Source organism: Strix aluco, chromosome 14 (assembly GCF_031877795.1).
Source record: "Strix aluco isolate bStrAlu1 chromosome 14, bStrAlu1.hap1, whole genome shotgun sequence".
NCBI classification, from domain to species: domain Eukaryota; kingdom Metazoa; phylum Chordata; class Aves; order Strigiformes; family Strigidae; genus Strix; species Strix aluco.
The window spans coordinates 11,014,450-11,032,463 of record NC_133944.1 but is presented as its reverse complement, the minus strand read 5'-3'; the positions used below and the strand labels follow the sequence as shown (position 1 = coordinate 11,032,463).

Sequence of the window (18,014 nt, the reverse complement as noted above, 5' to 3'; positions counted from 1 at the left end):
GGCCGGTCGGCGGGAGCGGGGGCGGCGGCGGCGGCGCTCACTCACCTGCCCGCGACAGCCCCCGCCGCGCGGCCAGCCCCGCTCTGTGTACTCCGGAAACGGCGGCTCCTCCGCCGGGCGCCGGGGAGGGGCCGGGCGAGGGGGCGGGCGGAGCCGCGAGTGACAGCGGGAAGGGGAAGGCGGGAGAGGGCGGGCGGCCGCCGGCTGAGGGGTGAGGGGAGGGCGAGGGGGCGGCGGGAGGGCAGCGGCAGCACCGCGGGTCCCCGGGGGCGGGGGTGCCGCCGGGGGCACGGCGGGGCGGGGGGGCGGCGGGGTTGTCCCGGGGAGGGGGTGACAGGGACCGCCCGGGATGGGCCCCGGCTGCGAGGACTGCAGGGGAACGAGGGTGAGGGACGGCCAGGTAGAGGAAAAGGGGAGAAGGGAGGGGGGAAATAATCGGTGAATATTTGATACGTGCTTAAAATAACGAGGTTACTCACAACGTTCTGTTGTTTTGTGCAGTGTCCTTCCTCAGTAGAGCAAGTCGTGATGGAGATGGCCAGTGGCACCTGCGAAGCACTGTATTCCTCTTCCGTTCAAAATCGCTAGCTGGCGACACGGCAGAATTCAACGCTGCTGTTAAATGGATTTATTTGGGAATTAGGTAAAATGCACAAAAATTATCTCAAATTGATCCCTTGGGCATAATTGCCATGGTGGTACAGCTTTAGGAATTGTTCAGAAACAGGCCTGGTCTATGATGGCTTTGCTGTGTGAGTTTAAACTGGTTTCTTATTATTTCTACGTCTTAATGCAGATTTTATACAGAAAAGTTTGCAGTGCAATACGATGTATTTTCAAATCCTATTTCCATAGAAATAGTCTTCTCTTAATCCTGTCTTTCTTAGTAGAAGGTGATTATTTTTTATTTCCAAGGCTTATTTAGACTCTTACATTTTAAATGGAAAAAGCATTTAATAACGTACGGAAAAGTCTGGTAGAAGTTAGAAAATAAGGTAATGTGTAATAGTAGGAGAGTAGTTTAAAATTGTTGGAATATATGTAAGCAAAAATTTTGTCTACAGGGCTAAGCATCTGATCATCTGGCTCTAATTCCCCCCCAAAAAAACCCCAAACCCACACACTTGGATATGATACTAACAAAGTGAAAATAACAGTAATTTCCACTAGTTTCAGTGCTTCTAATCAGAAAACTCTGTGGGAAGAAGTGAAATTGTCAATTTATTGGACACCTTCTAGCCACAAGCTAGAAATAGTCCTCAAGTAGTGTCTGTGGGGAGCTGCCTAGGAGCAATCTGTGGCTTTGTTTCCTTCTCCATAACAGATGGTTGCTGGCAGACTGGGCTTCTCATCAGTGCGTTCCCTCCGAACTTTTCTGATTCTTGCATGTCTACTAAGCATGTCTCTTCCTAGTAAATTTAGTCCTCAAATTAAGAGATACCTGGGAAATACTTGGAAAGCACACAAGGGAACAGAAGGCTGTCATGTTGTTGGCTCCTTCAAGAGAGAGGGGTGCCGGAGTATTCTTTGTACTGAAAGAGTGCAATAAAGGGCTGGAGAAGGTACCTTTTTTCTTTTTTTTTTTTCCCCCTGCTTTTAACTAAGTGGTAGATAAAACATTGATTTAGAAAAAAAAGATAAAAAGACTTTGATGAGGTTTCAACAAGTTTTTGGTTGGAAGGAAGTATAGGCATGAAGCGGAAAAACTGAATGTAAAGGAAGTCAGAGGGAGCTGAAGAGGAAGGGAAAGAGAAAAGAAAATACTGGGATGGATTTTCCTTCCTCCCAGGCCAGATACCGAGGCTACATCTTAAAAGGAATCCAAAAAAGCCCACAAAATACCTCCTGTTTTTTGGTTTTGTGTTGCTTGGGGTTTTTTTAAGGAATTAAGAGAGAGAGATTCACACACACGAACAGACATGTATTTTTAGGGATACTTCTATTTCCTATTCTTGGGAAGCAGGGTAGCCAGTCTGGAGCTTTTTAGCTGCAAGCAGCTCCCCAGGAGCTCAAGTGTTGCTCTTGTGCTGAGGTTGTGTCACATAGCCAGCGCAGAGCAGTGCTGGGGGCTGTTGCAGGAAGAAGAAAACCATCAGGAGTTACTAAGGCAAATGTTACCACTCGCACTTGAGTCTTGTTGCGTGTCGAGTCCAGGCCCGTCCAGAAAGAAAGCTAGAATCCCTGGTGAGCTACTGACATTTTCCACCTGCAAACTGTTCTGCCTTCCAGAAACCCTTCTGCCCTCCAAGCCACATACTTTGCAGTTCTTGGTTGTGTGATATGGTGCTTTACAGGATCACAAGTTTCCTGCCCTGATGAATAGCTGGCAAATTATATTGCACTAGCTGATGGCCATCCACCAGAACTTTTTCTCATAGTGCTATGTGTTTTACCAACGTGCAGTTTTACCAATAGATCCCAAAACTACATAAGCCACGCTGACTAAAGCATACTGTATTCACAGGTAGAAATTTGTTCGACAGACCTAGTCTTACAGTTCAACACAATGCACAAACATGTTCTTTCACACCATCAGGAGGTGTCCAAATCTGCTCCGTATTTTGTTATCCTAGTGATTTACTTGTATTCAGTGGATGTGCACAGAATTTGGTTCTGTCAACACTAACAGTGGAGTTACACAAAATAAGCGTATTTTTTATTTTGACTTGCCGGATTTATTTACATATTATTATAATTTTTTTTACGGTGCTGCATAACAACTTTTAACATATAACTGTCTCTAAAGATCAGACATTTCATTTGAAATTTATTACAGATTAAGTTTATAGATTAAGAGCATAAAGGCACGGAAGACTGTTAAGAATCCTAGCCTTAAAGCTAATATGTTTTAACCAGATGGTAGGAGTTTAAGACAGACTGGGAAATAAATAGGAAGTTCACACTTCTTAATACAAACAGAGTATGAAAACATTCAATTCAGCAGAAGTGCATAATAGCCAATGCAGAATAAAGAGGGAACTCTTAAGGACTAGAAAATATGTTGTGTAGCTATCTACTGTGACATCGTACATTAAAATTATTTTCCTGGATGCCTACAATGCTATATTTATACTGAATAGTCTATTTTTTTATTTTGTGAATTCTAAATATTTTGAAAGATGGTAGTATGATTAACTATTAATAAAGTCATATGTAAATGAGCATAGAATAGATGTGTTCAGTTATATTTATGATTTTGCTACTGATGTTATGTATACGTGAAAAGTGCTTTCCAAGACCTCCATTGAAGAGGAAGCGGAGGAAGCCAGTACACTGTTTAAACAAAAATTGTAACAATGTTGTTTAGAGAGAGGGGAAACCAGCTTTTAAATGTATTATGGCTGCAAGCTGATGTCATGGGCTACAGGAGGAAGAAATCATTAGCTCAGAAAAAAGGCAGCACTGGCACAATACCCATGTGCAAATGTTAATAAGGATATGCGTATCAGCAAGGTGTGGGACCAGATTAGGTGGATGAATGTTAGTAATAAAATCCCTCAAGAGTGCATTGTCTTGTTAAAGGAAAAAGCTGATTTACAAGAGGTTGTCGTTTCTGTTAATCAGATAGAGGTATGTTCAGGAAAAGGAAATGTGGGGAAAACCAGGGTGATTTGGGACAACAGACTTGATCACTAATGTCCTATTGTATCAGCAGTGATTTTCGCTTTGTGGTTACTGATTACTGTGAATGCTGTGTGATAGTATGTTGAAGTACAGGAAGAACAGCAGTAGTGTTGCATTAATATTTGGACTGTATATTTGCAGTTGGAGGGTGAGAAGTAATGAAAATGCAGGTTTAGATCTAGTTTGTACAGTATGTCACAGTCGTTGTGGCTTGTAGCCTAACTCGCTCTTGCTGTCTGAATGTTTGACAATGCAGGCATACACGTAGGCAAATAAGACTTCTAAAAATACATTTCACAAATCATCCATTCCAGCTGTCAGGGTGAGAACAGTCCTTTTGTCCTGCAGTCCTGGACAACTAAAATCCTATTTCAGACAAGTGAAATTTAGTTATTTGCTGCCTGACAGGAAAGCTGCTGACCTATGCTTTATACCACTCAGTACATTGACCGACCATTGTGTCCAACCTGAGGCTTAAAATGAGAATTGGCCTTTTGCCCAGCTTCTTTGTAAACAATACCAAATGGCAAAAGAAATGTGTGGTTAGAGCCCCCAGCCTGCTGTTTGGAAAAATTCTTGCCCGTTACCTCCACAGGGCAAGTCCCACTTTGGAAAGAGTGAACATGACTGACTATATATGGCCACCTAAAAATAAAAATAGGGACAATCACCTTTTCTTGTCAGACAAATCAAAGATCCAGGTCACCTTAAAAAATCCTAGGCTGCAAGCCAATGATACTGGCTATAGGAAAAATAAAAAAATAAATAAATAAATAAATAAATAAATAAATAAAAATTCTCTTAATCCTACATGGATCAGTCCAGTTCTGATCAAAGTGAATGGAGGCCATTGACTTCAATTGACGTTGGATATGTCCCATGACCTTCTAGTTTATATATTTAGACTCCCCATACTAATCTTCTCTTCTACAGGTCTGATGTCATCACCATTATTATAAGCAGAACTTGTCACTTGATTGACAGCAAATAACCTTTCCAAAAAGTAGCCAACAAGTAAGAATGTTTTGTAAGAGTGACATATGATCATGACTGCCTGCAGTCCATTTTTGTTTACAGGCAGTGGAAGAATTTCAGATATTTCTAAGGTCAGTGTCCCTAGTCCAGAAATGAAGAAGATGTGTTTGTTTTTAAATTGCTGTTCTACTTAAAAAACTGTCTTCCAGTTGTGCCGAAATGGAGGACTCGACCCTGAAACAAATTCTTTGCCTGCTGCAACCAGTTAGATGGGCACAGGAGTGGAGTACTCCCAACTGCATGCACAAAATGGCCACTGGCATTTCATATTTTTGCTTTAGGAAGTCAACTACTTAAACACATGTATAATTTTTTTTTAATGTCTGGTGATTCAGATGTCTGGGATCTCATTTTGCTTGTTTTCTTGAAAACTTTCACAAAAAGGAACCAGCTTGCAAAACCACAAAAATTTACTTCTCAGCCAGCTGTGGTAAAATAGTTTGCATGGCCATCTAAATACTGGAGAAGTTTTTATATTTAAAAAATATGTTCTGATGAGTAGCAAATGATTATGAATTCATTATTAGTTACCCATTAGCAGTTGGCTTAGAACTGTTCAAAGTATGCAGCAAATATGGAGGTGTTGAGAGAATATTTGTGAGACAGAAAGAACTGTTGTTGACATTTTGTAATACTAGATCTTAGAAGATTGTTATAAAACAGATATGCTGTAAATGTGTGAATGAGAACTAGGCTGATTTTTTTTTTAACTTATGGCATTTAAGTATATTCCATTGTAAGGTTGCGACTTAAGAGTAAAATGTAGTTTTATGTAATTGACCCAACTTATTAATAGGGTATTTAGGGCTTCTCATATGATAGAGCCTAAACACTATTTAAGAAGTGAAACAAATTTTAGAATTAATTCTAGAACATTTATAAACAGGTATAGAAAAATAGTATCCCTTCTACTAAATGTTTGAAATTAGAGGCTACCTGCCAAATTATGTTTTGTATGTTTGACTTTGTATGACTGATTGCAATAAGGTATTATGTATGTTTCAGATAACAGAATTTGACTTTTTTAGTAAGTGTCTTATTTTGGACATATAATTCTTATTTTAATAGTCTATACTAAAGATGTTACCATATAAATGGTGAATTTTAGATTATTTATTTTAACTTATGTTTATATAAATACACAAAAATTAATCAGGTTTATAAATATGTATAAATATTTTAAGTGGTCTAGAAAGAAGCTGAAATGGTAGTTTTAATGGTTGTTCCTGCAACACAGGATTGTTGCAGGGAGACTGTACAGGGGATCAGATGCTATTGCATTGCCTTAGTTCTGTTAGGGCACTGTAACAAAGGCAACTTAATTTCAGCTGCCTTAGTGGTACTGTTATTACATTTTGCCTATACAGATCATTTTGTATTGGAAAACATGGAAAACTGCCAAATAAGGAGTAATTTTGTAATGGAGAACATGGAATTATGAAAGTAGGTTGAACAGAAGTATAACAGAGAAACATGTAAGTCAGTATCTCATGATTGAAACTTTGCTAAGTTATTTGATTACATACAGAAAAATGTAGTAGATAAAGCTGTGATCTGATGCAGGCATGACACGTGAATGAACTAGTCTTTTCTCTAGAGTTTCTTCATTAATTACAGAAATACTCAAAGGCCCCAACTGAGATTGGGATTGAAGTAATCCATTTACAGGAAGGCATTTCTCAGGAACAACAAAATATGAGACTGACAAAGCTTCCTTCATAAACTACTCTTGTTAAACCCTTCAACACAGAGCCTCTTTTGGGTGTCCTATCCAAACCGGTCTGGATCTCCTGGTGACATCATGAAATGTGAGATGCCTATAACCTAGTCTTTGGCCACAATGGAGCTTTGGCCACCTGTCTGTCCTATGCTTGAGAAGATATTCAGGATGTTGACAGAGAAGACTGGGACTTATCTACTGAAACTCGGCAACCCAATCTCATCTGTTGTCCAAGGGACCTGTGCAGCTAGCACTGCTTGAGTGGCTGAGTACCATTTTCCTCTGGCTCCAACAAGAAAGCCAACGTAGCTGACCACAGTGGCTGGTTCAGGTTCTTGATTTGTTTAGCCACCTTCTAGCGCTTTCATACTTTCTCTGTAACTGCTGCCAAGAGTGTATTTGGTTTGCTTGCATTGTGGTCCACCACCTGGGCCTGGTTCTGCTTGATAAAGCTGACATCAGGTTTGAGCAGCTCACTCTCTTCATCACTAAAGCTGAGTGATACAGTGCCCAGTGATTTTTTGTTTGTTTGCTTTTTAAACTTCCTCAGCCAAAATGGTACACAACTGGCTGTGTTATCAGATGCAAATATCCTGCACTGCTGGATACATGCCAAGGATGCAGGAGCAGGTCTCACAGTGTTTATGGCTCACTCTGCTGTTGTCTTTTTCATAGCCCAGAAATTCCATCTGCTTGAATCTAAGGGCTACCGGAACGTATTTCTCCAGCATCCCACAATAATTTTAGATCCTTCACCATCTTCCAAATGTGCCAGGGCATCTAAGGCAGATAGATGCCCTCTATGACTGAGTGAGCTAGTTAAAGGTGCTCTCTGCATGCCCTGTCTCCATTTCTACCTTCTCCTTGTTTCAAGAGACACATGCAAACCTCTTAATTGCCGTTTGGCTCCAAAGGTCGTGATTCATCTGTCATTAATATAAGTTGTGTGTAGTTTTGTTGAAATGGACAGTTGTGGTTCCCAGCTCTTGCACGACATCTGATCAACTGCAGTACTGTAAAAGGAGGTATAAAAAGCTACCAAGTCAGTATCAATCTGATCACAGTTCTTGCTGGCGTGAGAGGCAGGAAACAAAACATCAGTCCCACAAGAACTGCACATATGCAGTATGCAACTCTTGTGTGAGTTGTCCTACCTGTCAGCACGAGGGACTGTGAGACAACAGCCCTGTGGTAGCAACTGACAACTGAGGTTTGAGGGGAAGAAAGATTTTCAGCTTTGTGTGTGCACTGCTAAATAATTCAAAGAAGCAGATAAACAGTACCCACAGGTGAAGGTTTTTTTAAAATTTCACACTGATGAATCAAGACACTATAACCCAAATATACATACTTCAGATCCTTTTAGGCACATAACATCGAGCCAACAGTTACTAAAACATAATGGAGTAGTAAAACAATCTGTAGGCCATACAAATTCTGTACATCAGTTGTTTTCTGTTGTTGGATTTTGCACGTTAGTTTTCTTTTGGAATTCCAAGAGTTAGAACGAAGAAATTATATGATATAGATCTTTCAATGTTAAGCTTTGGTAGTGGTATTGAGCATCAACACACTGTATATACATCTTGAGGATCTTTGTAATTCCAAGAGTTGGAAGATGAGAAGGCAATAAATAGGATACAGAATATACTCTTTTTCCTTTTTAATGGGAGAATATCTCAGACATGGTGATGTAGTTGACAGATGTTCCATTTAGCATAAAAGAAAAAGGAGAAGAAAAGAGATTGAAATGCATAGTCATATAGGAAATAAAAAACCTAATTAGTAAGGGAACTAATTAGTAAGGGAACCTATTGTGAATTTATCACAATAAAGTAGCTTATGCTTAGCTTCCTCTAAGTAAGCTAAATACATGCTGCCTCCATATGAAATAAAGAATGATATGCCCATTATTTTTGATATTTCACTAATGCTAGCTGTAATCAGTTTTTATCCAGCTCAACATGCCAAGAAATGCATATGCACATGCACAGGTACACACATGTATTTGTCTTATCTTTAATTGTCACCATATATATTGTGAGAAATAAATGAATTACCTGTTTTTACAAAGATTAATATGATAAAAAGACACAGAGTTGATTTATCGTATTTGTCTTTGTTTTCCAAGATACCAAAAGCTAAATAGAAAAAGATGGTAAATAAACTGTAGTAGCATCAGGGCTTATAAATAGCATTCTGAGTTGGGGACACAATGCAGATCTAAATATTTTCTCTTCTGTACAAATTTGGAGACAATTCTGTTCTGACATAGAGACTGTATCAGATAATAATCATAAAAGTAATGAAAAACTTCTATTGTTATGTGCTCTTAAATTAAAATGTACAACATGCACATCTATCCCCCAATCTACTCAATATTGTTTCTAGAGAACAAATAATCCGTAGAGTTGTTGAGCTAACATGATTTGCTATTTCCTGGAATAATTGCCCACAACCATGTGAGCTTGACCCCTGTGCCAGCTAACAAGCTCTTGACTATGTATGCAGGGTGACCCCAATGATGGTCTCAGAAAAGTAGGATTTAGGGATTAGACACATTTGTTCCTAACAGGAGTTGTGTTTTCTCCTCATATGGATTAAATAACATGCTGACAGTCTTCAGAGTTGCTAATTTTGGCCTTCTGATTGCAAGTTCCATGAACTTCATGTTTTGCTTTGTCTCACAAGTCTAGGAATGGTGGTTTCCTGAGAAAATCAAGCTCATAATACTTTGGGACACTCTCTCTCATGGTTTTGTGCATGTAGAATTGGAAAACCAGCACAGGCCATAATAAGAATGAAGTTCAATCTGTAGTGGTTTTATACCCTATGTTTTCAAGAGTGTGTAATCATTTTTCCGAAAATATATAAACAGAAATCTCTGTAAAGCTCATTTCTCCAGCTGTACAATGGTATACATGTAATTTGGGGATTTCCAGCCTTAACTATAGTAGCAGTAACAGAAGATATTTAAAGCCTGTTAGCTTTGGTCATGTTTTTACTTAATGATTTTAAAAATCATGGTGCAGATCTTGCAGTGAGATCCATTTACACATAGATCTCATTGAAGGTCCAGGACCTGCAGTTAATATGATTCCATGCTGTGTCTAATTGCACTCCCATTTTACATAAAATAAATGTGGGCATTTGTTTCAAGGTCAGCAATTTATTAATTAAGAATAGTATTTGTAAATACCCTCAAAATCCAATTCAATAGGAATTTGAAAACTTCAAAAATGCAAAGATCTGGAGAGTTTTCCCCCTGCAAAATTGTATGGTAGCATGAAGAATGAGGCACAGAGTTGTATCTGTAGCTTAAAAGCCTGCAATTATTTGCATTTAGTTAGTCATTTGTGCCCTCTATATGGTCATACCCTTTTAAATTCAAGGAGTTTGAAAATATGCACAAGCAAAAAAATGCAGGCAGGTATTTCAAACGAAACCTGTGGAAAGAACAACATTAACATGTAGGTCTCTTCAAAAAGATTCAGTCTCCGGAACTGGGGTTTTAAAGAGATACTGTCAAAAGAATCAGGCTCATCTGATATGCACAGCAAAAAACGTCAACCTGAAGGGTAGACATCTTCTAAAACAAAACCTACGTTACCAGAGAACTTCCTTGAACTGAAACAAGCTGCAAGATGGGCTTTCTTACAATATTAATAGTAAATTTTAAGGAGACATTCTCATTATGCTTTTCACTGATGCAAATTCATTAAATTGCAATGATAATAAATCTTGAGAGATTTAAGTTTATAAATGAATATCAAAGGATAGTTTCTGGGTTTTTTTAAGACCCTGAGATTTGTTTGGCATGTAGCTGAACAATCATTTATCTTTGCTGACAGTCTGGTTTACGTTACTAGACTATGTGCTGCTGTACACCAAATGGCATTGTCCAATTGGGTTTTATTTTTAGGCTGCTTTGTAGCAGATGCAGACTGGCACATCACTGCTTACTCCAGTGATGTGTGTTACATTCCCAGCAGGAGCCCCACTGAGAGGGGAGGAAGGAAACTAGTCACAGAAATGATAGCAGTGCAAAGCACAAGTCTCAAAACTCTGCTTTAGTGGGTCAGCTGCCAAGAATTGCATGTGAATGGTACTTTAAAGCTGTCTTCGCTTCCCATTAGGGACTCGACTTACAATCGAAAAATTGTACATAGGGAATTTGCTAGAACTTCGAATTAATACGGACATGACCAAAACAGTTTAAGTCACCTCCTATTTGATACTGTAAATTCCTAATCCTCAGACATGTATGCTATTCACTGCAGCAATGATGAACATTTAAATTAGTAAGCATATTTTAAAGAACATACTCTGAGAGCTTGGTTCTGCTGCTTTAAGATGAGCGGCAATCTTTGTGTTCGCTTAATGGGAGTAGATCAGAATCTATGACTGCAAAAAATGTATTTTACTAGAAACCCAAGTAACTTAAATGTCTGCATTAAACCATTTCCATTGTGGAAAGTACTTTTAATCTGGAAATACATATCATTTTCTCCAAATAGTATGTTTTAAGACCTTTCGTCTCTATTGCATATATGTGCAAAGTAAGTACAATGTGTAATATTTATATAATTATAATGATACATAAATATAATCATTAATAGTTAATTAAAGCTAATATAACGTATAATAAATATAACAATTACCTGAAAAAGTAATAGTTGTGGGAACTGACATAATTCCACTAACATCAAAATGAACTTCCCATTGTTTTCCGTGGAACCATATTTTACCTCACTGATTGGCTCATCTTATAAAAACGAGACGATGGCTGGGTCACAGACCTACAAACTAGGCTTGCGCAGTCATCTCCTCTGTGAACTTGGCAAGTGCTCTTACTGTGAATATAGTCAAAAAGTATACATAATTTAACAACCTTGCTATCCTACATGAAAAAACCTGCTTGCTTTCTTTTTAGATGAGTAATTTGCCTGCTGGTTTGTCTTATTAGTGTGACACTACTAATGCAGTTATGATAGAGTAAGCTTCCTGGGCATTGCATGATTGGCAGAATTATTAATTGTGCTTCCTGAATGTCTATTCATTTTCATATTGAAGTCAGCAATAGTAACTTTTAATATTAAATGGGCCAGGCTGACAACTAGTAAATAGATAGATCTTTATTGAAATTGTAAACCGAATGTAATATAAAAATCAGAGGAGGCACCATTGCTGTTCTTCCAGTCACCGTTCAGAGTAAAAACCTTATTTCAGCTTCTCTGCTTGTAAAGGGAAAGAAACACTGAATTGCAAGAGACTGGCTGAAGTTTATATGTAATGTCTCAAAACACTTCAGAAGGAATTTGCCTGTCAGTGTAGATTACACAAAAAAAGCAGAAAAAGCTTTCCACATACACTTGGCTTCCCAGAATACAAGAAAAGAATACATGTGGTCAGAGCTGCTTTTGTGTAGCCACTGGAACCTGGATGATTGCAGGCCATCGCCCTGCAGCCTTTCTGACCAAGCAGAAATCTGCTTTTGAAAGGGGCAGACCCCCATGCCCTCAGCCTCAGCCTCCGCTGCTGCTTGCGCTGTACATACAGTAATGTTTTTGATGCTGTGTGCTAAGGCGGAAGATGAGGCTTGAATAACAAGCTTCTGCTGTGTATTATCTTTTTTTGCGAGAGAAGAGAAAGATTTTTGCATGGACATTAAACTGGAGTCCAAATAAGTCTGATGCTCTATAGTGTCATCTGCAGCTTGAAAACAACTATTGCATGGGGCCTGATTTTGCTGCCATTGAAGTTATCGGTGTCTCAACACTTTCAGTTCTGTTCCTATATTAATGTTTATGGCGTAAGTGCCAACTACCCATCAGATTTCAGCCTCAAGTCACACATATATATCTGAAGTGATTTTGTACTATTCAAGTAAGTGTTCTTGGCCACCATTAAAAGCTCTGATTTCTGTAGCTGTGGACATTACTGAAAATTCATAGTTCTTTTCTCATTATTGAAACGAATACCCTTGCTTTCTGTAGTATTTGATATAGCGTAACGGTAAATTATAAATTAATTTCCTGCCTTGTTAAAATCCATTGCGTATAGAGGAATTGTACCCAAGATGAATGTACTTCTATGCTACCAAAACAGATCTAATCTGGTAGCCAGTAATTGTTTCATATAACAAAAAATAGCGGTCTTTGTTAGAACCAAGACTTTTTTGAGACATGGTGACTTGATAGCTTTGGTAAAACAATAGTTAACGGATGAAGAGATTTTTTTCTGCACTACTAGAAGTGATATAGTGTCACAATCTGTAAATTTAGGAAATATATCTTCTAAAAATAACTCTTAAAACACCTCTCTCAAGTGTAGGATTCTACTGTTGGATTTGGCTTCCATGATCATATAAACAGTAGTACTCGTGTTCCTCTCAAAAGAAATATATATTTTAACTACACATGCATCTTAGCAGAGATGAGACCCAAATGTGACAAAAAGGAAATTGCTCTCATCTTACAGAGTTTGATTAAAGCTTTAGGCATAGAGCTTTTTAAATGACAAATGCGCTATGAAATAATATTATGTCTTTATACTCCAGAGCACTATTAATCTGAGGTTTCAGGACTTTTAAGAAATGTTAATTAACTAGTTACCATTCATGTAAAGTGTTAGCATTACAGTCATTTTGTGGGCTGATAACTGAAGCATGGAAATACTCAGTTCTTCAGAAAGGATGACACTGGTGTTCTCTTCCATGTGTATTCCCTATCAGGTGTATACAGAGATGTTAACAGCTTATGCAGTAGTGATCTCCACGGATCTTCCATCAAGTTAGCCCAAAAAAAGCAGGAACAATCTGGGGAGAGACTGTGAACAACTTCAGTTATACCCCAAGCAGGATGTTAATGCAGCCTGAAGCTTTGTGTTGGACACTTGGGAGCCCAAATATGATCGCTAAGAAGCCAGGCATTCTTCTGAAGGATTTGAAGCAGTTGCATATTCAAGGAAAGAACAGAAACACTGTTGGCTGTTCTGCAGGAAAGTAAAGATTTGCATTACTTCAATATATCTTTTTTCAGAAATGTATTTTTATTTTCTGAAAAATACATTTTTATGTATATAAATATCTAGTTACCTGCTATAACTAGGGTAAATAATGTGCAAATTAGGAAGTCACTGTTAGGTCCATTGAAATGCATCTCTGCACAGGCTTGCTGAAATCTATTTGTGATTTCAGTATAATTAAAGAATATGATCATTGCAGAATACGACTCACAATAGGAATTTTGTGCAGTGTGGGTATAGGAATCATTCAGCTAATATACATTTAGCCTAATGTCTTGTTTCTAACAGCAGCCATCAGCAGATGATTTGGAGGAAGGTGTAGAAGACCCATAGGTAATGAATAATCTGCTGTACATATCAAATCTCAACTTAATCTTAAATCTGTTTTGAATGTTAAAAACCAGAAGCATGGCATTTTCCTATACTTCCCACAATTTTTTACTCGAAGAAATCACTATTTTCGAGTATTACTGGCAACAATTTAACCCCTGAATCTCTTTTTGAATCTTGTGAAATTGTTGGTCTCAATGATCTCCCTTAACAATAAGTTTTGTAATATAATTACATGCTTATTTTATTATTGTTATTTTTGCATTTCACAACAAATTTCCTCTTGTTTTCCTGCTACAGGACAGCAAGAACTGAAGTTCAAAATCTACCTTTCCTGTACTATTCTGTAATTTTTATGGGTTTTTTAATCACAGGCCTTTCAGGCCTGATTCATTTTAAGGGTAAAAACCAAACATCTTTCAGTTTGCCTCTTCCCTGGCCCAGGTCATTCTTTTCATCCTTTTAATTTCATCTAACTCTGCAGTATCCTTTACTGAGATCTTTGCAGCTCGTATCATTATACTTTCTTCCAGGTAAAGTTATCAATATTGATTTCTCTAATATTCTTCAGCTTACTCATTATGACTTTTCTTATACATCCCAACATTTTGTTTACCTGTTTTAGCCACAGCTAATCATGACCTCAGTCTGTTTTCTAATCTGATACACTTTTTTAGAATGCTTTGAATCATATAAATAACTCCTTCCCGCACGTAGCATAATACTTTGTAGTTATCAAAATTGAGTTTTGCTTGCCATCAGTCTGCCCATGTGATGTTGTCTAATTGGGTCTTTTGAAGTTCTTTCTAGACCTCTCTAGCCTTAATATAAATAACCTGTCTTCTACAGATTTTGCTGCTCCCTTTTCAGATCTTTGCTTTCTTTCCAGATCAGTAATAAATATATTAAAACCCAGAAAACTATTACTTAGTAAAATTGCTAATATAAAAAAAGCCCTAGTTTGATAATTTTTCTGTCTCTGAGAAAGTTAGCCCATTTACTATAATGCCATTACCCATCTTAGAATGCCAAGTAATTAAAATACGGTAGCTTAACGCTCATTTATACTCTGGCTTTTCATAGATGAAAGACTACCTGTAATAATAAGAAACTTATAGCAAATATCTCTATTATGGACCATGCCTCTGACATAAATGGAAATTTTTTTACCCACCAGAATACAATTTATGTTCTCAGGATGCCTTGTGGGTTTTGGCCCACATAATTATTCCTTAAAAGGAGAACGATGCCTTATTAAAAAAACCCATCATTTCAAACTTTTGAGTTTTACATGTATTTAAAAAAAGAATTTGGTGTTTTGGACAAATCTCTAGTATTTTAAGGGTGACCTCTTTCAAAAGTTCTGATTATTAACAGAACCCCCAGTGAAACTACTGAATTTCCTATTACCTTCAATGGGTAAAGAGATGGGCCACCCCTGATGGCATTCAAAAGCATCGCCCCTGTGTATAATCATCAAAACAAGTGATGTTCATATTTTTTTTTTCAGAATGATGATGTTTGTGTATTATGAGAGGAGTTTAAAACAAGGTAGTAACCATTTTGCAATTCCCTGGTAAGTACAGGGGGAAGTCCCCGGGACCGCACAGACACCGAATACTCAGTGCAGTATTGCCATCTGTTGGTAACTGCTTAGCAAAGCTGCAGAACTGCTACAAAGCCTTGGACGATCAACTGCCACACCGACTTGATGTAGTTTATTACTATTTTCTGCTTCCGAGAGGCTACGTTTCCTTGGCGGGGCATTTGCTGTGTACTGCTGCACTGCTGGGGAACTGGCTGGACAGGACAGGCGGCCTCTGGCTCCCAGCTCTGCCCCCGATTGTTCAGACCCTCTTCCACATCTGAAAAAGTCTGCGACGAGCAGGCAGGTCTGTAGCAGGAATATTTAAGAATCCCCCCCACCCCTCCAAGGGGAAGAGAGAAGGGAGTGGAATCTGAAAAATTTCTCTGCATGGGTTTTAAAACCTGTAAAACCTGCAACAGATAAAAAGCATATTAAAAACACAGTTCTACTTTCTAGCCAAGAAGTGTTTGTGTATCATGAATCTAACCAACAGCAGTACTTTTTAGTACAAAAGATACGGTGCAAGACCTGGAATCAGGAGTGTGGAGTTCCAGTTCCAGTGACTCATTAGGAAACCCTCAGAGAACTATGTAGAGGTTCACTTTTTCAGCACTGCCAAGCTGAGATGCTCTGCAGCAAGTTTCAGGAGTGCCAAGCATCTGTATCATGGATTCAAGATCTGATACCTCTGCACAAGATCCATCAATATCCATGTTTCCTAAACATGCATATTCCAAAATTTTGTTTTATCTAATGAACCAAAAGTCCTTATGAGGACTATATGAACCATACAATTACTACAACCAAACAATTACTACATGCAGAAATTAATTCCAATAGGCAAGCAATAAAACATAGAAAGAATGAGCAGTGGGAGCATTAAACAAAGTCATCACCACCTGTGATTGCTGTCCTGATCATCAAGAAAGACTTTAAAAGTATTCTGAAGACGAGCCCAGGAACAAAAACTTTTTATGGTTGGACTAGATGATCTTCAAGGTCTTTTCCAACCTAGATGATTCTGTGAAAAATGACAAGGCAGAAAAAACATGGATATAATGGAGACATCAATCTTACAACACATTGAGATTTTCCACACACATGCTACCTCATGGCCCAAAGGAAATGGGTAACTGATGTTCTCTCTTATGTGTAAGACCTGTATTATTTCTCCCCTTGCAAGTTTCCTCCACTGTTGCAGATGCCAGGTACCTGGTTTTTTCCCCTCAAATTGTTTAACTGATTTACCTAGTGAGGTTAAATTCAGAGCAATTTCTTCTTCTCTATCCTTAGCATGAAGTTTGCTCTCTCTGTACTAGATGTGAAGAAGAGTTTGTATCTATCACAGTCTGAGTAAAAAGATTACCTCTCCTTGCAAGCCATTCTTTTCTTAAAAAATTAGGGCACTTAAATTTATTAGAAATACTTAAAAATGTAGGTATAGATGAGCAGCTCAGATATTTCAGAATTAGTACATTGACACAGTCAGTCCTGACCTCAGATTGCTATGTACTTTTTTCCTGAAGCCTGCTCCAATCTCATAAAAAGTATGTTTCTTTGCTGATCTGAGTGACCCCTATTCCACCCAATTCACTGTAGTGAGTGTGCATTCAGGTTTCTCAAACTGCTAAAACCGAAAGCTGATGGCTATGAAGCACTCTGCAAATTTGGCTCCTTTTTTGTATTTGAAACCTGGTACTGGATTTGAAAGCCTGCTCCCATTTCCTATTATCAGTCCTCAGAGGAATCCATTGTACTACTTTCTCTGCAGCCACTCAAGTATTTTGTTTCATTAGTGGGAAATGAAAGCAGGATTCAAGACTGTAGTTTTGTTTGCTTTCATATTATAAAATAAGTTAGTATAATGGATTTAAATGGAAGTGGAATTATATATGAAAATTTTTTATCATGCCAGAAAATTTCAATTAGGGGAAATTAGCCACTTGGTTCTTTCTGATAAATTAATCATAGAGATTATCTATTAAACGTGCCATTTAACCTTTCTGGCATAAGTGCCTGAGGCGGTAGTATTTAGGCTCTCCACATTCATTTGGAAATATTAATTTCTATGCAGCTGTCTTCCAAAATGGAATTTTCACTTGTCTTTTTTATAAGTAGGTCATTGTGCAGCTGTTGTTAATAGAGGCTGGCATTTGTAAAATGGTAAATCCACCATTGTACCCTATCGGTCACAAAAGTGATCTCCATCAATTACAGAATATCCTTTACTAAAATGCCCTTTCTCAGCCCCAAAGGGTGTAATCCCTCGCTATGATAGCCTTTGGCCTTTTTGGAATGGGAATGTGTTTCAGCTGGTTATTTTGCAAGACCTGAAGCACCACTATGTTCACGCTATCTGTCTTCCATTAGTTTAAGGTTTTGCCTTGACTCTACGTTATCGCTTCCATCTGCATTAGAGCTGCCTTAAAATTAATCTTGAGGGAAACTGGTATGACAGCTCTCAGCTGTCAAAGAAACAGCTGTCTCCACTGCTGAACCTCCCAGGTCCAAATCCTCCTTTTACTCTCTACGAAGAAATCAATTGGTCTTTTCAATGCAGACAAGGCCATACTGTCCCTGTAGTGGTCAGCTGTTGCACAGCTTATGGAGAGACTGGCAACTCCTGTAACAGCTACAAACCTTATCCTGTGGTCTTTAAAGATTAGAATTAGGACCTTGGCCTGGATATCT

At 38.3% G+C, this 18,014-nt stretch overlaps 1 protein-coding gene and 1 long non-coding RNA gene across 5 annotated transcripts in view; one reads left to right on the top strand and one right to left on the bottom strand.

Annotated features, from left to right (window-relative positions):
- GARRE1 (granule associated Rac and RHOG effector 1) overlaps nt 1-113 on the bottom strand; it is a 60,928-nt gene extending 60,815 nt beyond the window's left edge. For 2 of the 4 annotated variants that reach the window (XM_074839534.1, XM_074839537.1), the window contains exon 1: nt 46-56. The gene's annotated coding sequence lies outside the window, so the exon portion shown is untranslated. Of the gene's footprint in view, nt 1-45 lie in introns of all 4 variants that reach the window. The other 2 variants (XM_074839533.1, XM_074839535.1) reach the window with 2 other exon arrangements.
- A 40-nt stretch (nt 114-153) lies between these two features.
- LOC141929561 (uncharacterized) lies at nt 154-15,778 on the top strand. The gene is made up of 4 exons (XR_012625060.1): nt 154-211; nt 502-643; nt 13,113-14,268; nt 15,322-15,778. It is a non-coding gene; the product is annotated as an uncharacterized LOC141929561 (long non-coding RNA).
- Nucleotides 15,779-18,014: the final 2,236 nt, after the last annotated feature.